Below are 21,614 nucleotides of genomic sequence, written 5' to 3'. Positions count from 1 at the left end.
GAGAATAGCAAAACACTGCTATTTATATGGTTCCATTTCCCTTCAGTTAAACCACTAATGCCACAGAGAACTCTTGTAATTAAAAGCCACGTCTGATAGAACAAAGTCATCTGTAGAAGCAAAGAAAGGGGAAGATGAAAGCACCACCAGTACAAAACACCGGTCCAGCTCTAGGTCTGTACATGCCTCTTTTTCCCTGTTCTGAGGATCAGCCAGAGCCTGAAACCTCTTTTGACAAGTAGCTGCTCTGATGACAGATCCTCCCCGCAGCCTCTGCAGGCTGCAAACAGATGCATTGTTCTTGCTGTCAGCTCCCCATTGAAAGGTGATTCCAGTAAGCAGCAATTGCCCTGATTTGTTAGCATTAGTCAGCAAGTGCATGGATCAGATTTGCTACCAAGGAAGAGAAAAAGCAGGCCTGAGACTGAAAAATCAGCTTTCATAATCAAGAGCTTGGCAGGGTATAAGCCTTGCTCTTTAGGATGCAAGGGACACGTTGCAAGTCTTGACTTCAGCTCTGTCACACTGTAGAACAGGACTCCTTTTTGGCAGAGTGGTCTGGATAAAGTGATCACATCTCTCTTCAGGATCATCACCAGCCATCAGACATCATTGCTCTGCCAAGAGATGGTGACTCCAGCAAAACCCTGATGTGGTGAGGGGATGAATTACTGCAGGAAATTGCCCCGTGAGCCAGAATAGACCTGCTATCAGAACAGTGATGGCTGAGGGGGGGAAGGCTCTGTACTAGGATGTCCAACGTTTAGAAGAGAGGCAGAAAAGCAGATGCCACAATGATGTTCCTGTTTCAGCAGGATTTCACAGATAGCATACAAGAAACCACAGAAAATTCAATGCCAGTGAAGTCACATGGTCAAACCAAAATAATCCCCAAAATACTTGCTCAAAACTGTGTCTTAATTCATTAATACCTTGAAGAAGAGAGATGTCAGTGCTGGGCAGTTCTGTGAGGGCATGAGCCCTGTGAGAAATGCTTAGGGAGGAAATGGAGAGTGTCCTGCTTTTTATATCCATAGTATACCTGTGTCTTCTGCATTCCTGGTCTCCCCAGTGAAGCTCTTTCTCTGCTCCATTGGATGTACCATAAAGTAGCTTTGATTGTTGTGTTACCTCTTCAGCTGGAGCTGGAGCAAGAAAATGGAAAGTGTGCCTACTGCTTTTCAGACAGCAGAAACAAATGCCTCTCATTTTCCACCCAAGCTTCCCTCCCAAGTTCAGTGCATCTGACTGAGGTTAGTTTGATAGAGCAGTGTTTGGCTCATGTGCTTGATTCAAATGTAAGTAGCCAGGTAGTTCATGGCTCTTCCTCTCCGCAGCTTTCCTCAGGCAGCTGCAGACCCCAAAGAGATGATGGGTTCTCCCTGCCCTGGGCAGCAGGGAGCAGAACCCCCACTAATACAGTGCTAGCTTTAGATTCAAGCCTGTCTATGCTTTTTATAGAGCACCAGAATTGCTCATAGTGCAGAAGTGTGGAGCAGATGAGCCACGGAGCAAATGATGAGCACCGAGCATGCAGGCTGGGGCTGCAGTTGCACCTGATCTTTATTTTGGGGTGTTTTTCAGTGCATCTTGGCATTTCCTCCCAGCCCTTCCCTCTCCCTCTCCCCCAACACAGCTAGAAGTAGTCCATTAATGTGAGTGATGCGTGTCACTACATGCTGATCTAGGACAGAGCTCAGGCTGCTTTTCAGAGCAAGTGCCTAGCAGCATTAATATAAACCAGCCAAGATTCTCGGTGGTGGTTTAAAATGGGGTTTGAATTTAAAGGTACATCTTAAAAGCACCTGGTTTTCTAAAAATGTAAAAGCTGCTCAGTTCTCACTATCTGCAAATCAGCAGCTCTCAAATTAGGTACATAAAAATAGAAGCATCCCATAGTATTAACCTCTTCTGGAAATATTATTAACACAGCCTGGTTTCCTTCCAGTCTGCAGGCTCTGCTCCCTGCTCAGTGTTAAGTGCCCAAGTGTAAATGGGTTCTGATGGGAGAACCAGGCCCACAGGCCTCAAACAAGTTGTGGCCACGTTATTCTTTGCCTGGGAACTTGAGTCACAGCCTGTAACTCCGAGCCTCGTGACTGTCACCTTCATTGCAGAGGTGTCTGCAGGAAGGTTGGGTTGGCCCATAACAAGAGTGTCTGAGGAATCAGTCATTAGAGTCATCTCTAAAGCTTGTCATGGTTGTTATGGGGGAGAGGAAGTTTATTTCTCTGGGATAAAAGCCTTAGAAATCCTAACCTGGGCAAAGTTACAGCTGCTCAGGATCCTTCAGTATTGCCCCTTCTCCTTTTTATTAATGCAATTCAACAAGTTAAGCCTGAGCAACTGTGCCTGACCCCGTGGCTAGAGTAACATCTGTGACTGTACTCTGTCATTTGCAAACTGGAACGGCTCTAATCTCTTGAGCACACTGCTCTGCAGTGACATTTCCAGGACATCCGCACTCCAAAAGGCACGCAGTAGCCTTGGATTAGAGTTTAAAATAGAACCATGTTTGCCTTTGTGTACAGCACGGGATCGCTAAGGAGAAATAGCACTGGGAGCACGCACTGGGGTTGCGTGACCCACGGCAGTTGTATGGGTCAGAGGTTCTCATGCGGTGGGACCTAGTCTGCTTTTCACATCACGCTCGTCCTCTGAGCAATTTAGTCAGCTTAGTCAGGGAAAGCTGTTCCCTGCTCCTCCTGAGAAACTTCACCTCCATGGAGGCAGTGCTGATTAACACCGGTGGAAATCAGAGCAGCAGAACTAAGGCCGATGCCTTAAAACAAAGGGATGAACTGAAGTACTTCCAGTATAACACCGAACCAGGAGAGTGCTGCATGGCTCTCACTGAGCAGCCTCTGAGGTTGTAGGAAACCTGCTGTCATTTCCCTCACTGGAAGCCCCAACCTGCTGAACGTGTCGGTACCAAGCGGTGGAGGGCAAGTGAAGGGCTAAGCTGGAAGCAGTGCCATGAATGTGCTGTGTTCGTGCCGTGTTCATGCCGTGTTCGTGCCATGTCTCAGCTACCAAGCCTTGCCTTTAAGCTGACGTGACAACACACCTCCTGGTTGTTTTGCAGGCTCAGCTGGTAGCAGCTCAGGTCCTTTCTACCCTTCTCTGTAATGCAAAGTAAAAACCATTTCGTTTGTGTTTCTAAAGGTGCTTTTCATCACCATAAGCCCGGTAACTCGGGTTTCCTAACAAACAACAGCTGAAATTCTCTTGTTTGTTTGGTTTAGGTATGGTATTTTTGAAACACAGCAAGCTGTTGTTGTTCCTCTGTGTGTTGGTAAATAGTAGCTGCAGACTTTCACCTTGGGAGAGGCACAGGCTGAGCAAACAGTGAACTGCGGGCATGGACCAGGCACGGAATTCCAGAGTAGGGATGCAGGGAAGCTCTCCCGACGCAGCTCATTTCCTAAACCTACTGATGTTCACCCTCAGCAGGTGCTTAAACATCACTTCATGCCTCTGGAAGCCCCCTTTGGAGCTGTTGCTTCTATAGCTGTGATTTCAACGTAGGGACTCTGGAGCAGGACCTTTGAGGGGTGGCTTCCCAGCAGCTTTCCCCTCTGCCCTCTCCCAGTGCAACTGGAGCAGCCGGTGCCCAGCTCAGCCCTGCGTGCTCTCCTCTCCGGTCTGTAGAGAGCATCCATCCACCTGATTTATTGCTCCCAACGTCTCTGAGTTTGTAATAAAGTTTTCAGCGGCTCCGTGGAGCCCGCGCACGCACATCCCCGCGCTCGCTTTGTTCTCCTCACACATAATGTCAACTCATAAACCTTTCATCAAGTCAACCAGGTGGAAAAAACCCATTACCGAAAGAAGTGTTCATTCAGGTTGGGGGGGGAGGAATGGAGGGAAGGCGGGGGAGAAAGTTCCCCAATGGAAAAAAGAAGAAGGGAAGGGGAGGGGGGGGGAAGAAGGCAAAAAGCTGTGTGTGCTCGTAGCCGCAAAGCCGCTTTGCTGCGCGCCCCAGGTGCCAGGCCCCGGAGGAGCCTGGCAGATCTGTCATCCCCCTGACAGGAGATGGAAAGCGCTGTGTACATATTCAAAGAGGCAGCGATTTGGGCCTAATACCCACTGATGAAAGGGAGCTTCAACACAGCCGGCCTCTGCCAGCGCCAACAAACCCGCTTGTGCTTTTGTATGGCAGGAAGGGCACCCCCCACCCTGGTGCTGGAGGCTTCCCTCCTGCTCCTCCCACCCCAGTCGATGTGTTTAAGCCATGTTGGCTGAGGCTCATGTGCTGAAAGACGCTGCTGGGTGCACAATGGAGGAGCTGACAGGGGTGTGTCGGCAGGAGACGTGCTGTGGGGAGAAGGCGCTGAAACATGGAAGCGAGGAGGCTTGTGTGAAGGGCAGGGAGCAGCCCGGGATCTCCTTACAGCAGTGGAAGCCCTGGGGATGCTGCACTCCGAGCCTGGGCAGAAGCTGTTCCTGCTCCCAGGGGCACCCTGCACCTTGCTGATGGGTGCCTGTGGGAACCCATCCGTGGAGTGGGAGCAAGGAACGGGCAGGGGCACTGGGGGGACCAGGGCAGAGTGACCCTGGGCAAAGCTCAGTACTCCTGTGCCTCAGCCTCATGCAGTGCAGATGATAATATTCCTTTCTCCCGCTTAGCCTCGGCTATTCAGGATGCAAACCCTTTGTGGAAGGCACTGTTGCTTGCTCAGTTCATCAATCCCCATGGCCAGGGATGTTTTATTGATTTTGGATGGAATTTCGAGTAGGGCTGTGGGATGGAGTTCACTGCAAAATGAAATCTCCTTTCCCCAGCATCTCCACGGTGCAGGCAGACCCTTTGGGGGTTGATGGATTTCTCTTTACTTGGAGAAAGTTCGGCCCTGGATTTGAGGGGGTTTTGAAGCAATGTAGTGCAGAGTTACTGCTCTGGAGAAGGGACACAAGGGCACGAGGGGATGGAGGAAGGATGGGAAGCAACAAAGGAGTGGAGGCAGTGACATCTGTCGCTAGTATTTTATAAGTTAAAAATTCAGCATAATCTCCTGCCACCCTGTCCGCTGTACTGAGTTCCAACAGTAACAGAATTGTCATGATTTCTACATGAATTAATTCAAATCTCTTTTTGCATGATATGGCGTAAGAAAGGGGCCATCTGGTTTATGTTCTAGGTGTCAGAGCCACTCATACCAGCACACTCTCATAGTGCAAGATGCAAGTTGACTGCACATATTAATGTCTCCTTACCCTCTGCCTCCCTGAGACCTGATGCTGTTGTCCCATTATGGTGCTGCCATTTATACTGTCAATAGCAATAATAATACTAATGCAACGTTTGGCATGCACATAGTACCTCCAATTACAACTGTGGCTGGGTGTTACTTACCATTGCAAACACTTGTAATGGTTTCTTCACCTGTATGAGGCTTAGGGACGTTAAGCAGGATCGTGATGTGAGTAATAAGTTAGGAGTGGCCAAGTACACGGTGAAAGATTGACAGCTTCCAGAAAATGAGTATCTAACTGGTGACCTGGTTCCCCTACAGAGGTTACTGGCTTCCCTGGAGTATAGAAATAGTCCCTAGCAGTGGAGTTGGGAGAAAGAAAGACTCAAGTGTGTGGAAACCTGCCCACTCCATAGGAGAATGGTAACTGCCAGTCAGGTGTCTTCCTGTTACAGTAAATACCCAAATACTGGCTACCAGACTTAGGTGCCTGTGATAGTAACTTAGGTAATAGTAAAAATACACTTAGGGTGGGTGATAACACTGTAAACTGTGATTTTCAGAGCTGTAAGCAAACCTGCACGGATGAATCCTTACAACACCCAAAACCAGTGCAGCACTTGCAATACCTGAGTAACTGCAGGGGGGAAAAGGCATCAAGAAAAAGGGTCTGACTTTTGGGGCTGTGAACAAGTGCATCAGATTTCAGGTCATTTCTCTTTATTATAGCCATTTGTTTGTTTCTTTGCATTGCAGCTTGGTGACAGACTGGTTCACTGGGGGTTTTCCCAGCAGGTAGCTGAATATGCACAATCCAAGTAGAATTGCTTTGCTAAGGCCAGCCACCAAAGCCACAATTCCTGTTCCTTTTGCTGGATGAAAGAGGCTCAGAAGAGTGGGAAAGAAGTCCTGAAGCAGAAAAGCCTCGTCTACTACAGATTAGCTCTGTTGATATTGCAAAGGCTCTGGCTCAGGTGAGTTTCTATTTTTCTTAGAAATACTGGTTTAGCATGAATTTATCTTGAAATGAACGTTGTGGTAAATAGAATTTAAGCGTGAGCTTAAATTTAAGGTCTTATTTAAGTGCTTTCCTGCTTGGCTTGCCAGCTATGGCTCTGGCCTGGGTTTTGAACATCTTTAGGGAGAAGAAACAGATTAATGAGATTAGAATGTTTTAAATCACTTCTGTGCTTGCCTAGGCTGCATGATCTTTATAATACCTTGTCTCTTTAGGCTCTTTATAAAGTGCACTGGCTGGGTGCTAACAGACAGGGCTGATGAAAATGAGACTTGCTTGGGCATCCTTTCACACTTGGGGAACATATTCAAGGGCTTATGGGAATGTTCAGTTTCGTACCTCAATGTGCATTTCATCTGTCTGCTTTATGAAAGCCAGCATTGGAGTGCTTCACCCTCAGCCAGATGGGCCTGATTTCCTTGCTGAGGTTTGCACCAGGTATTTTCCAGTCACGCCAGTAGAATGAAAGATGTGGTCATGGAAGATGGAAAGGGGTGACCTGGGAACAGACAGGCCTTCATCCGGAATATGAACACCACAGCAGGGGCTGCATTTTCTCAGGGTGCATTCTGCATTGCAGTGTGGTAGCTTTGGGGAAATGAGAGCTGGAACTCATGAATTTTCACAGCTTGGGGGCTTACGATGCTGCAGAAAGGCTGTTGAGTCCCAGGCCTGCTCTGGAAATGCATTTAAGACATGCATGACTTTGAGCATATAAATAGTTGCACAGAAGTCAATGGGACATAAATTTATGAATTTGCCTAAGTGCTTTGCTGGATCTTTGCCTGAGGAACCACTTACCATGAGTCTCAATAGCAGAATCATGGCCTTGTTAATGAGCAAACCTCTGGACCAAGAGCGTCAGTGAAATGTGAAATCCAGCTCCACGGATCTCTGCTCCTCAGCTTGATTTCATCTCTCCGTAAGCTCACTCTGCTCTGCTGATGTTTATGTCCCTTACCTGTTCCAAAACGTGATTTGTAAGTTCCATTTTACACTTGTAAATGCACCAGGACAGTGCAAGATGGAAAGCAGCATCCCGAGCAACCTGGGGGTGGTGAGACCAGGACTCGGTGCTAGAGGGCAGGCACTGAAGCAGCTTTTTTTACTAGAGAAAGGCAGTTCCAGAACCTCGTCAGTGAATTGTGGCTTTCACCTTCTACATTCTTCTTTTTAAGGTTTTTTGGTAGCAAAGGACCAGGAAAAAGAAACATGAATGACTACGACCAGTCAATATTGTCAGGTCTCTGCACGCTTCATTAGTGCTGGCAGGCAACAGCAATGCAGAATTCACAGCACAAAGTGTCATAAATCATGTTGGGGAATGGCAGTTGGGATGGGGATATTGGGAAAGAAGCAGTTTGTACACTGCAGCGCCAGGCCAGTGAAGACAGAGCTGTTCAGGTGGACCATAATGCCTGTGCCACCCCAGAGGTGTGGCCCCACAACTCCATGAATCCTGTCTATTTCCAAGTGTCTCTGGTAAGACCATCCATCACACTTTGTGGTGGCTGTCTGCACAGGTTCTGCTAGGGCAGCTAATGACTTTGAGTGCCCATTGCCTCTGGGAATGATCACAGCCCCTGTTTCAAGCTGCTCTGCTGACTGTCCTGGTTATTCGCTCCGACAGCACAGGTAGCAACCAGAGGCCAGGTCAGGTCTCCACTGAGCGAGGCACGATACAAAACCAGAACAGACAGAGGGTCTCTGCCTTCAGGGTATTACAGTATAAATAAAAACAGGGTGGTGGCAATGAGGCAGAGCTGTAATACCTTTGATCCTCTATTGCAGGCAGTTTTTACATAGGGGTTCCTTTTAAACCAGAAAATAGCAGGACCCCTTGGGAGACTGTGGAACAAACAGTGAGTGGGAAGCAGAACATCCATTTGCTGAGTATCACTTTGAGCTATTCAGCAGATTTGGGTATATCCAATAAGTTGGTGTCAGAATTCTTGCACTTAGAAAAGTGTTGTTTTTATCTGCTGCACTTCCACAGACATTTGTTTCCATTAAATAAGAAATGCTACCCAGTCATAATGAAACTTCCCCGTAAGGTCTTTGTGTGACTCGGAACTAGCCACTGCCACATGCGTGAGAGGAGCAGACCCTCTGTTTCTTACTTGTCCATGTGGCGTTCTTTGGACTTCCAACTTGGGAAAAGCATTAGAAGAGAAGAAGAGGTGCTCTTACAGTGCAAGCATGGAGTGCCTCTGTTCCCAGATCCCCTGGGCTGTGCTCACCCAACTGCTCCCAGTGCATCCCCAGCTAAAGCTTTAGCTGGAATGCTGAGCAGACACTTTGGGGAGATGTGGTATACAGTGAATCAGTGTTAACCTAAGGATGTCAAGAAAGCAAGCGCTTGGAAGGTTCAGTGGATGGAGATTAGCATGTGAGATATATGTTGAGGAAACTTAGGGACTGTTTTCCAGGAGTAAACCCCTGAACTTTTCCAGGATTCCCAGGTCCTTTTTAGGTTAAAGGACCTTCAGTCCTTCCTATTCTCACAGCATCCTCTGCTGTGGTTCACACAGAGCTCTGCTAACATGTGTCTGGAATATCTCAGCACGTAATTATTTATCCTTCAATAAAACAAAGAAAACCATGTCTAAATCTGACTAATATCCCCTCCTCAGCCTGCCAAGTGGGGCCTTGTGTTTTCAGTACTGAAAACCAAGCCTGACTTGCTGCATATTTTGTGTTACCATGGTTTATGTCCAAATGCAAGGATTTAATTTTGTCCGTCATCAAACCGCGGTTTCCATATGACACCAGCACATTCCTCCCCTCTGCCTGCTGTTCTGACAGACGACAGAGTAGAATCCAGCATTCCAACCACCACACTTAAAACACAAAAGCTTATGTTCCTTTGGCTTTGGAGATCAAGGGGCAGATCTTTAGCAGGTATAAATTGCCTTCACAGGAGCTATGAAAGTGTACACCATTTACCCCAGCTGAGGTGTAGTCTTGGATGTCTTTATTTCACTGTGTAATTCCAGGAAGATGGATACAGTGGGATTGACAAATAAGATAAACTCTCCTTTTCTTCTGTGCCTGGCCATTAGGAGTGATTATTACTGTTTCCTTCTGGAGCAGTTACTGACCACCTTACCCATCTGAAAGCCAGCAAAGAGAAACCCCTCTGTGTATTTCTCCGCTGTTGCAGCCTCCCTCCATCCCAGCCAGTTTCAGTTTAAGGGTATCAGCATTCAAAAAGGCAATCCACAGCCTCTGCCACAGTGAGCCTGGGAGTAGAAAAATGACCAGTTCCTTCTCCAAACACGGGCTGGGATTTCAAAGGAGCCTGAGGGAATTGCACACACATCTCACTTTGAAATTTAAGCTGTGGATCTTGAAAGAATAGGTCGATTCCAGAACTTCACACCCTGAGGGGGCAGCTCGTTGCCTGGCATTGCTGTGATGTCATCCCTTTAGAGAGCTGCTCCAGATGAAGTCAGTGCAGTCCTAGGCCTGCCTGCGACCTGCACCTCCATCAGAGCACCAGTGGGGTGAACCTGGGCTGGTGGGTTTTCAAGTGCTTGTGAGTAACAGCAGTTCCCTGTCTGTCCATGTGTAGTGCTCAGTCAGTATACTGGAAATCTGATGTTACTTCTAAGTCTTGTAAGGAGGCCGAGCTAAAAACTCCCTGTGGATGGGAAGAGGAGATCCACTATCCTCAGGAAGCTAAAGAAGAATCCAAGAGGATGATAGTAACAACCCAGCTGGGCCTGCAAGTCAACACCATTCCTGGGTTTAGCCAAGAACTCCAGCAGTTTCTGAAGTCCTTGGGATTTTGCCCTGGATTTATAGTCTCAAGAGCGGTTGCTGTCAAGACTTGCTAGGTGTGGTAGGGTCACTGCTGCTGATGCCAATAGTCCAGGAGAGGGGAACTGAAACCTGCTGGGGCTTGGGAAAGAAACAGATCTGTAGCAGTTAAAAGCAAATGCTCTGTGTTGTCTAATGGGTTCCAAAGCAGATGTTTGTCAAAATAGCCAAGGCATGGGTCATCTGCAAGCAAAAGTTATAAATAATGGGAACTATATTTCTTGTTATTTCATCTTTTCTCAGGTCCAAACCATGTGTTGTTCATTGTTGGAAATACAGAGTGAAACATCTTGCATGGCTCTAGGGAGCTATGTGCATCAATTCTGAATAGCTGACCCATAAACCCAAACCACTGTTGGTTAGAAACTTGTGCATGGCATTCCATGGGCAGCCACAGCCTGCTGAACAGACACTACACGAAGGGAATGTTTCTGCAGACAGAGGCTGGCAGCCTTGTTCCACCTATGACCAAACCCACCCTCTTTGATTTGATACTCCTGCAGATGCTCCTGCGCGAGTGGTGCTGGTACCTCTGTGCATCTCCATCCTCACTGGAGTCAGCACAGCAGCATAAAGGCAGTTCCCCCCATTCAATCCCAGGATACATCAGAAGAAGATGAAGAAAGAGATGTGCATCCATCTGTGAGCCAAGCCCTCTGAACACATTCCGTCTTTCCAGGTAGGAGTTCTGCTTTTCATTTAAGTTGACACCTAAGCTTGGGATGCCTTATTCATATACTGTGCTTTAATAATTTAACTATGGTTTCAGATCAGGTAAGTCTTCACTGCTCACTCAGAACATGGAGCAGCAGGTCCTGAGAGGCTCTTCCTGTCATCAGGCCTGCAGAAACAGAAATGTATGTAGAGCCAAATTCTCTGCTGACATAAATACAAATACTCACAGTTTTAAGAGAGATATATCTGTTTGCTCTTGAAGTGGATGTGGCCTGCTTGCTTCCTCTTACACCACTGTGTTATACAGAATGTAGATATTATACATAAATATCCCCACAGAAAGATACTTTGACCGTGTTCTAGTATTTATATACGATGTGGTATAGGCTGTATCAGCACCTTTGGGTTCCATTGCCAGCACGTACATCAGCACAGTTAAACAAAGATGCAGATTTACACTTCTTGGAATTCTGACTTTATAAATGGGTCAGTATGTGACAGCTCCTCAGCCTGGCATTTCACATGCAGTTACCAGCCTTTTCTACAGGTAGGAAATGTTACAAAGTGGGAGCATCTAAATCTTCATACCAGGGTTTCTGCATTCAGCTTGTGTGTGGGTAAAGAAAAAGACGTAAAACCAGACCAACAGTCAGACTGCACTTCCTACATGAAGTGAAATGCAGTTTCTTCTCAAAAACTTGAGACAAGTAAGGCACTTCCAGTTTAAAGAATATTGTCCTGTGTTTGTACTTAAAATCACTCACAGTGTGGTAAGGAAACATGTTTTAAAAGGACTGAATTCAAAACATGGATGTATTGTTCATCTCGGGGTGTATCTGTGTGATTGTCTTCGTGTGTGTATGGGTATTTAGGTCTGTGTTTCGTATCTGGAAGATGTGTGTGCTAGAACAAAAAGCCTATATTTAAAATTAATGATGTAAATACACATGTGCATGTAAAGACACGCTGTGAAACACCCACGTTCAGTCACATATGTATGTGCATACATAAAAATGTTTGTATACACAAACACGCACAAATTATGTACAGAAAATTAAGCATATGCCTGTCTCACCCTCAAATGATGCATCCCTCCAAGGAACATCAAACCTGTTTGTGTCAACAAACAGACCTCTCCAGCCCAGGCAGATACTAATACAGATACACAGGGAAAAGCTCTGTACCTGCAAGGGCAGTTACTCATTTGTGCATCATTTCTACACCTCTTCCAGTTCCTCCCTCCCACTGTAATCTTGGGCCCTTCCAGGCACCACTTCCTAGCCAGAACCATCTGATCTTTGGCCTCTTTTCCTTCAAATTGAATTCCAACTTTTTTCAAGGCTCTGCTGAGTGACAAGCCAGTGCCAGAACTGTCTTTTAATACACAAAAGCATAAATAATGCCATCCATCAGAGCTGTCACTCAGAAAGATAGATTGCTACTTGTCCAGACACTGGAGTGACACCGAAGTGAAAGTTAGGAACTGTCTTTTTTCTTCGCTTGCTTTTTCTTCTTCTTCTTCTTCTCTCTCCCTTCTTTTTTTTTTTTTTGCCTTTGCTGGACTGCTTGATTCTGATTAATGGTGCTGTCAGGGAGGGATTCCGCTTGCCCGGATAATGAGTCAGGAATGTATTCCCTGTCACAAACACAGCAGATGTCAGGGGCAGAAGGGCCCGGGAATGCCAGAAACAATATACAGTTTCTTCCTAGTCCCCTGACAGGCCAATATGCTGCACAAGGTCTAATTTATGTAGACAAAATGCAGGCAAGGGGCTGTGGCAGCAGCGAAACTGTGCTGGGGAGTCTGAACTACAATGCAGCAGGGGAGAGAGCTGAAGGGAGGTAATGAACGCTAGCAGTGGGACTCAATAGCACTGCATCAAATGGCCTTAACAAGAATGGCCCAGGACCACTTTGACTCCATTAAAGTGCACTTTACATCATTATAGAGAGAAATCAAACAGGGCAGAGGGCTTCTGTTTCTTTTAATGGCTCGATTAGGTTATTCACTCATCGGGGTTTGCAGCTGTCATAGTAATGCAGCAACTGCCAGGGGAGGTACAATCGCAGTCGTGGCAGCGCGGGGCCCATGTCCCCTCAGCATGGAGTGCATTGGCTGGTTCTGCAGATACCCCACGTGTACTCAGCAGCAAAGGCACAGGCAGATTTAGAGGGGATTTGCCAGTCCCGGTGACCGGCTTTCAAAGTGACGTGTCTCAAGATGCCTTCACTTTGGGGACTGGCCACCTGGAAGCACTGGAAAGGGGCCAGGTCTCTGCTGAAAGCTGAGCACCTGCCTTTGGCTATCTGGGGCCCTGGCTTGGCTTGCCAGCCAGAGGAGCCCGCAGTCACTGCAGAGCATGCTGACCTTCCCTGTACCGGAAAGAAACCCACAGCTTTTGAGCTACAAAATGCTGATAGCATAAAACTAGCTCACATCTTGGGAAAATAGATCAGCATTTTGAAGTGCGTGCAACTGCACTGGTCTGGTGCACTTTGTGTTCAGCACTCAGGGGCAGCTTGATTTGCCAGCGCTTGATCAGCACCTGGAGTAATGAGGTCCAGGTCCAGGCGGACTTAACACTCAGCACGTGTGGTGGTGTATTTCAGTCCCACAAAGCTTCCCTGAAGGTGTTGCCAGGCTGCCTGTACCTATCACAGAATGACTAGGGAAAACAGTAATTACAACAGAAGCGTGGCTTAGGGAAAGGGAAGGGTTTGATGCAGAGTCCTCTGATGTCTGCCAAAGTTTTTGTGTTGCCATCAGAGTCATGCAGCAAACACCCCTCTCGTGAAGATGGCACATTATCTGTCTAGCATCTGCTTAATGAAATCGTGTTAGACTGCCGAGTTTCAAGTGAGAGGAGAAGGCTTTGAAACTGGTTGTGCCAGAGGCAGGTTTTTAAGGCCATGGCCAGCAGCAGGGTTCAGAACCACATATGGATTGCCAGCCCTTTGGGATAGCAGCCCCTTCTTCCTAGTGAGCTGTTAGCGCAGTGGAGCCCTGGTCTGTGAATGAGCTTCTTCCCACTCTAACATAATAATAGCTGTTACCAGAGCAGAGGTAGTCACTTAGAAGGGATGAATTCCTGTGCTGGGGTAAGTGTACTCTTCATCCTAAATCTGGTTATAAAGCTTTTTACTGTCATCACTCTTGTCAGTCTTGAAAAGCACACTTTAAGGTGTATGTAGTCGTATCGTTGAGCAGTTAGCCTTAGTCCTAAGACAGCCATTTCACTTCTAACCAGGGTAGAAATAATGGATAAAAACCAAACCACATAAAGCATTTGGTGCATTCAGAACACCTCCTGCTGGCTTCAGCACACTCAAGTCAAGCCCCTCGTATTGCAGTACAGCAGCCATCCATGAACTCTTCTGCAGGAGCCTCCTCCAGCTTTTACCTCCTTGCTGCTTTAACTTAATCCGAACCCTGACCTGTGAAAGGTCCCAACAACTCCTCCTTGGGGACCAGAAGCTCAGCTCTGACATGACTTTGGCGCTGAATGGGGGAGGACCTTGAGGTCATAGGATCTGTGGGGGTAGGAGGAGAGCACACATCTCCAAAGGGGTAAGAATCAAGAATGACAGGCAGATGAAAACAAAGATAAGGTTCTGCTACCCAGAGTAGGCAGGAGCAACTTTGAAGGGGAAAGGGCGATCAGGATGCTGGGGCTGGCAGATTTCATGCCTAAAAGGAATAGGATTAAATGGTTGGTCCTGAGTTCTCCCTTGACCCTAGCATAAAATCTGTGCAGTATCATAAAGCCACGTGTAGGCAGGATGTGTTCCCCATGTATTACACCTCAGCAGCTTGTTTAGAAGTGACACTGCTCTGATGGAGTCCAGTTTCCAGTGGTCAGGGCGCTGTGCTGGTGGGATCAGCTTTGCCAGGGCCATGCTCTGAAGACATGAGGATGTTTTTAGCTAGGTCTGTGTAAATCCAGCCACTGGGCCATACTTGATTTCATTTCCAGCAGCAGCAGTCCAAAGCAGCTCTACAGCAAACACCAGCCTGTTTGTTCAGCACCACAGATTAACATAACTGTATCAGCCTCTGTGACTGAGGCAGCTCTAGAGCTGTCCCAGTGCAGCAGCTTCAGCTTTACCAAGCTATGAAGTACATACTCAGTTGCACTCTATTGAAATCAAGCTCGTGACTTCATATTTACCCAAGTGAAGTCTATGTGAAATCTCATTTTGCTTTTGTGAGGCTCAGAAGTTACCTCTGGATGTGCTCCTGAAAGTGCATTTCCTCAAAGTACTCGGAGCTCTGGTCCTCTGGAATCCCGAGGTAAAGTCCATTTTCTCTGCCTACAAATGATGTTCTTCTGATCTCTAAACCATAAAAGCAATGTGACTAACAAGGAGAGTTGCTTCCCACATCGCCTGGCTTAACAGAGCCCTGTCCACACCGCTGGTTGAAAAGACATTTCTTCTAAATTGATAGGGTTGTGCAATTTTCCCCTTAAAGCTCAACATGGTTTTTATTTAAAAGAGCTTTATTCCTGCTCGGAATATTCCTAATCAGAACCAGCACCTTGTAGCCTGAAAGTAAAGGAAATAAAATTAAGCCTTGCAATTGCTTTGGTTTTACAAGCCTGAGGCCTGGCGAGGGGTGCGTCAGGAGAGGGGCTCAGGTTTGTTAGTTCTGCTTGCGTTCCACTGATCAAAGCAGCCTGTTGTTAAGTAAGCACAAGTGTGGATTTAGAAAGTTAGCACATTAAAAGAGCTGTGATTGACATCAGCTTGCAGGGGCTGGGGGTTGGTGGGAGTGCAGAGCACAGAGGTGGGACATGGCAGGACCTGAGGGGCTGCCACAGGAGCTGAGCAGGACTGGGCAGAGGCTGAACTGATGCTGCAGGTGAGGTCTGAAGCACAACACGAATGGAGGAGAGCACTAAGCAGCAAAGCAGAAGGAAATGTACCTGATGTGGCTGGTGCAGATGTGTGTTCCCAGCAATAGGAATGATCCCTTCTCTCTCATTTCTTTTCTGTGCCCTTTGGTGATCCCCCCCTCTTAACTGAAACAATGCGAAACTTCTGCTCTCTTTGTAATTCAAAGGCAGATCTGGGTCTGACATCCTGCTGGGGGAAAGCAGTCGGGGCTGAGCTCCTGGCACCTTCTGCACGCTGTGATCCCTGGGCGTAATGGAAATCCTATGGAAGCAGTTATGACATGGACATTAATAACAATACCAGGAGCACTCCTCAGGCTGAGCTGTGTTATGTATTACCAGCGGTGCTGAGAAGAACGAGCACTGTTTAACAGCACAGCCTTGACTGTGTATTGTTGCACATCCTGTGTTGTGGGGAAGGGAGCGTGCATGTGGTGGAAGGAGTAGAGATAAGGTTGTTACAGCATTTATCTTTTCATGCCTTCCATTGTAATGAAACTGCTCTCACGTGGACCAGAGTCTGCAGTGATGTCTGTGGCACGGGCAGAGCTAATATCTGTTTGCAGCAGCATCAGTGCAAAGTAACTCCATTAGTTTGAGGCCAATGAAAGGCAAGTCCTAACTCAGCTGATGCTGCAGCCAGGAGGGGCTGTGTGACTGCAGGAGGTGATGCTCTCGCCCGTGTCATCAGCTCAAGTCTCACAGTGCACAGAAGGACAGAGGGCCAGGGCACGGACAACCACCACAGCAGTGGTGGGAGTGGGCAGGGTGGACTTGCCAGGCCCCCTCTGTGTGTCAGCATTAGCAGGCAGCAGCTGAGCATTCAGTTCTTGAAGCTGTCACCTGCTGAATTGTGCAAGCCTACAAGATTTCTGCTTCTCAGAGCCAGCACAGTGCTTTGTGTAACCCGAGTCCTTGCAGGACCAGGTCAAAGCCTGGTCAGCGCTCAAGCATCTCCCATTTCCCAGCCCTACGAGAGGGGATTGGATTTCAAACGTGCTCTGTGTGTCATCCTCCAAAGACATAATACAAACAAGTGACACCCCAGGACCAGGCGTCTGTACGGGGGGCAGAGGGACGGGACAGGAGCTCGCAGATGCCCCCAGCCGCCTGGCTGAGGCACGTCCCTCAGGAGGGAGGCTGAAAAGACCAATTTGCCCGGATCTCAGCACCAGGAAACAGGCATTTCATCACGAGTTGAGTCACAGAAAGGAGGATTCAGCCAGGCTGCTAAGGCAGAGACAAATGTAATTTATTACCCTGAGGCCTGCTGAGGCTTGGGGAACTCAGGAGGAACATGCAGCATTAAGGAGGCCTGGCCCCCTAGGAGGCTTTTTGGAGAGTGACTAATTGAGATGGGATATTCTCATCTGTCTGAGCACATTCAGTCCTTTCTCACGTGTGTATGGTAACAAACAGCATGTAGGTGCTGGGAGAAGGGGCAGCCTCGCAGTTAAAGTGCTGACCTGAAACTTGGGACACCTGGGTTCACTCACAGCTCTGGTAGGTGCCTTACACAACTCAGCAAAGTCACTTCATCTTTGCCTCTATCAATTCCCCATCTGCAAGAGGTGATGAGAGTAGCACGGTGCACCCAGGTGCTAGGAAAGCCGACATGTTCTTGTATGGATCATCCCCGAGTGCAGGAGGAGGAGGAGGCAGGGACTCTCCTCTCCAGGCTGGGAGCTGCAGGTTACGCCCTTGGGCACTATTACATCACTGGGGGATAGAAGTGGGGTTCCATCACCTCCCTGCAGCCAGCCAGAGGGGAGCCTGCTGCAGCAGCAGCGCTTCTGGTGTGGGTGCAGGCAGTCACGAGGTGACACTATGGAGATTTCAGTGGCATTTAAAGTCCCTCCCAGGATCTGTGCTGCTTGTTGAGGTGAGGACATGACCCATAACCTGCCCCAGCCTTCCCCTGGCTCAGCTGCTTTCAATCATGGGGCGCTTGGCTGAGTGCTGATAAATAGGCTTGGTGCAGCCCCTGGCCCAAGGGTGAGATGGAGTGGTGTCATCTTCTGTGCAGCAGTGCTTGTGGTAGCTTTGCTGGGGACTCTGCATGTTTCTAGATGCCTTTGTTCAGCCTGGTATGTATTTGGGTGATCAGGACAGTGGGGTTATGCTAAGGGAAGACTGTGTGACCTTGCAGGAGCCATTTCACATCTGTGTACTACAGCTCAGTCAGCATTAGAGCTGTCTCCTGTGCTGCAGGGGAGGGGGACTGGGGAGGCATTAGTATTTGTTAAATGTATGAAGAATTTTCAGGTGAATTGGGGGTCTTTTATAGCTGTGCAAGGTACTGGGTGTTTTTCATGTGTGTGGTGATTAACTGGTAGTATTAAATGCTGAAGCCCACCACTTCCCATATGTGCAAGCGTGTGTGTGTGTGTAGCAAGGCCAGGCAAATGACTAATGCAAACCTGAAGAGAGACAGCAGAGCATATTGTAAAGATCAACCCTATTTCAGCTTATGTTCGACTCGGAAATGCCAGAGATTGTTTCATAGTCTTCTGCAATGTTCATTATAAAAGTCCCCAGATGGCAGATGGCTATTAGCTCACTGTGACCTATATAAATGTCAAACGTAAAGCTATTGCCCCAGTGAAAATCTCAAAATAAATAACAACAGGAGGGATGCTGTTCTGCTGCCACCAGGATTTATGGATTATGAATTCATGCTAATTCATCCCAAAGCCAGCGAAAGAGCGGCTCGTGTCCTTTTGGAGGAATTCACTTAACACCTGCTTGTGCATGGATTCGAGTCCCCGATGCCTGACTCTGCTCTGTCCCCTTCCAGTCCCAGGCAGCTTCCCTGCAGGGAGAACCAGTGCCTGGGAAGGACATGGGTAGTGATGAGCAGGGGACAATGCTGGTGTCACTCACTACTGACAGTGGAGACTTGCCTTTGTTTGCCAAAACCGTGTAACAGCAGCTTGAGCAGTGATCTCAGCTGTTTTCATTGCCCATATTGATCACAGTGGCAGGTGTCAATCAGAAGTGTGATTCCTCCCTAGGTTTTTCCTTGTATGTTTGTAGAAGCCAGCCTGTGCTGGTTAAGTGCGGTCCCCTTGCTTACACTGGGTTGTTTGGAGGAGAAGGGGCAGAGGAAGAGAGGCTTTGCTTGCTCAGTTGGTCTGTTGCTGTGTTCTCGTAGGTAATCAGAAGATAAATAACAGCACCAGTAATTGCAGTTCCTGCAGCAAAACTTTCCCTGTTCTATGTAGTATCACCAGAAAAGAGTGGTGGAAAAGATTCACTTTGTAGGAAGCCTAGAAAATGAGCAATGTTACAGTGACTCAGGTGTGTAGCAACAGGTCACGCAACCCATAACCTATAAAGTATGCTCAGGGCAGGCTATATGAGGAGTAACTAATTGTACCCCACCTCAAACAGAAGTCGAAGGCTCCCAAACCCCCATGTTGTTGCTGTGCTTCAGAATAACGTGTCTGGAGTTTGGTGCACTTTCATCTAAGCACAGAGTTTGATGTATGCACAGTAACTGCATACTCCGGTGTCATTTGTCTCCACTTCCCTCAAGGTACCCTGTAGACAAGACCTTTGAAAAGACAAGAATTGTGTTGATGGGTTGCATGGAGTTTGTCCTAAATGGCCAGTTTAGGATGATGGTTCAGGGAACTGGCAATCACCATTTAGCATCTTCATTTATATCTATGCTTCTGTGGTATCATAGCTCAGATGGTACCAAGGCCATAGTGCTCAGCAGTGAGCAAACGCAGAATGAGGCTGTTATAAAGAACATATTAAATAGTGGAATTTAGACAAGTTGCTGCCTTGTTTTTCCCCCCTCAGAACCAGTTTTCACAGAACAAGTTGTTGCTGCTGTCAGAATGGTTTAGGTTTCAGCAGCACAAATTGTGTTTGGGGTTTTTTAATCTATTGCTCAGTGAAACACACAAATGAGCAGCTCCTTGGAATATTTCATCTCCATAAAAGGCATTTTGGTAAACAAACAAGGGAATATTTTATTAATGTTTCTGATGAAGACACGAGCACGCAGTGATAGCGTGCAGGGGGTGAATCCGCTTAGTGAAACACGAAGGGGGAAGAAGGAATGTGGGTCATTTTAATCCATGCAGGAGCAACCTCCACCATCTTTCCCTCACAAACAGGAGCTTTCATTTGTGAGCTGTTGCAGTAATAACCCTCCCCAAGAATCACAAACCTGCTTGCATTTCTTAGCACACTGATGGGTATTGACTGAACGCTTGAACCTGAGAATCTATCTTTCAAAGCAAGCCCTGTGTCACCCCTTGAGGTGTGCTGCTGATCCCTGGTGATCTCAGAACTGAGAAATGGGATAATCCCATCTACAGAGAGTACATGTTGTACGTGAGGCAGCACTGAGCAGAGTGCTGTGACGTCCTCCAAAAGCCAAGTGGAGCCTTGGAGCACTGTATAGTAAATCCAGAGCTCAAATCTCTCATGTAGTTAATGACCAGGGCTCTAAAAATGTGTATTAAGCATGACATTAAAATGACAATGCTAAGTACTTCATACTGCGTGCAGCTCTGCCCTGTATAAATTAAGAGTAATTGAGTCCATCAAAAACCAGCCCTGTACAGTAGTTGTGACCACACTGAGCTGTAGTTAACATATGTGTGGCCAAGAGGGACGCTCTGATTTATGGTGTGGGTTAGTCAGGGCTGGAAATAGCTGTTTGCTGTGCTTGTTCTGTGGTACAGGCAGGACAGAGCCCTGCTGAGGGCTCCATGGCCACTGTCACAGGTGGAGGGACAGTGGACCTGCAGGGAAAGCCATTCTGTTGGTGACAAATGCTGCCATTGATACAGTTCCCCTAGTAAATCCTGGTCGCCTTTTGCTGCTTTAACCTTTCTCTTCCAAGTGGCCACTCCTCAGAGCAGAGGGTTGCTATCTTTGGGTACAAAATGAGATTCCTCATCCTAAATCCATGACCCTAGATAGATGATAGATTCATCTCCATGAACTGGCAATCACAGCCTGGCACAGGAGGAAATTCCAAAGCAGGTAAGATTTCTTAGGTGCATTTTCCCTTTGCAGTGGGCTGCATCCTTGCAGTGACAAGCACCCAGTAAGGACACCCAGGGGTGCGCTTCCCGTTTGAGCCGTTCCCGCTGTTGCACAGCCTCACAGCAGCAGGCTGCTGAAACTGCACTTGAAAATGAATTTCCCACAAAGCTTTTGCCAGGAGCTGACAGGTGACAGATTGCTGCATTGCTTGGGTATATATTGTTTGTGCCCTAAAGTGAAATGGAGGTCTTGGAACAACGGCCTTTTGTTTTTCTTTCCCTTTATTAAGCCTGCAATTCCACTGTGACAAACACCACAGCCGCTGGCTGGTGCCATGCAAAGGCACCAAAGCTGGGTTGGGGCCACAAGTCCAGAATCAGCTTAATTGGGCCCAAGCTAATGAGCTGGGCAGGAAGGGCTGATGAGCTCAGGATCCTCACCGTGTGTCTGTAGTGATCTTGGGGTTGAAGCTGGTGTCTCTGACAGCTGCAAAGTGAGGTTAGTTATACTGAAAGAAAGGATGGACAAACTGATTCTGTTCAGTCCTCTTCTTGCATCACGCTGAACTTTTATGTCAGGGGAAAAAGCATAGCAGAAAGGCTAGCAGTGATGAGGAACAAGCTCCTTAGGCTGTGCTTGTGTGGGTTTGACCACAGCAGTGGTCTGTGCTGGTGTTCAGGAGACTCCCCAGGGGATGCAGAGCTGGTAGGAATCATGGCAGAATGAGGCCTCTTGTCATGCCAGGCCTGCAGAGAGAGAAAAAGACAGCTTGGCTGAAAGCAGATCTTCTCTCAGAGGCCCAGCTCCAGGTGCCCATGGAAGCCAAGTAAATCTGTGCAGGATGATGGTATTTGAGGAGTTGCCGTAGCAAAAGATGAGGATGTGTGGTTGAAACACCAGCATCCCTTGTTGCGTTGCAGCATGGCAGGGTTGGAGTTAACGTGGCCTAGAAGCAGGAACAAAGAAGGCTTTCCTTTTTCATTCTTTGGCATGCCTGTT

General features: G+C 47.6%; 1 protein-coding gene and 1 long non-coding RNA gene across 4 annotated transcripts in view; one reads left to right on the top strand and one right to left on the bottom strand.

The window, feature by feature from the left end:
• RAB11FIP1 (RAB11 family interacting protein 1) overlaps window positions 1-21,614 on the bottom strand; it is a 399,061-nt gene that overhangs the window by 137,760 nt on the left and 239,687 nt on the right. The gene's annotated exons all lie outside the window — the stretch shown is intronic.
• Window positions 10,611-21,614, top strand: part of LOC130595616 (uncharacterized) — a 96,192-nt gene continuing 85,188 nt past the window's right edge. For both annotated transcript variants that reach the window (XR_008971352.1, XR_008971353.1), the window contains exon 1: window positions 10,611-10,714. This is a non-coding gene — a long non-coding RNA (uncharacterized LOC130595616). The remainder of the gene's footprint in view (window positions 10,715-21,614) is intronic.

Source organism: Pezoporus wallicus, unplaced genomic scaffold (assembly GCF_028554395.1).
Source record: "Pezoporus wallicus isolate ANWC-B61680 ecotype Strahan unplaced genomic scaffold, APGP_CSIRO_Pwel_v1 contig_2348, whole genome shotgun sequence".
Classification (NCBI taxonomy): Eukaryota; Metazoa; Chordata; class Aves; order Psittaciformes; family Psittacidae; genus Pezoporus; species Pezoporus wallicus.
Note: the sequence above shows the minus strand (reverse complement) of the source record. Positions and strands in the feature narration are given on the sequence as shown.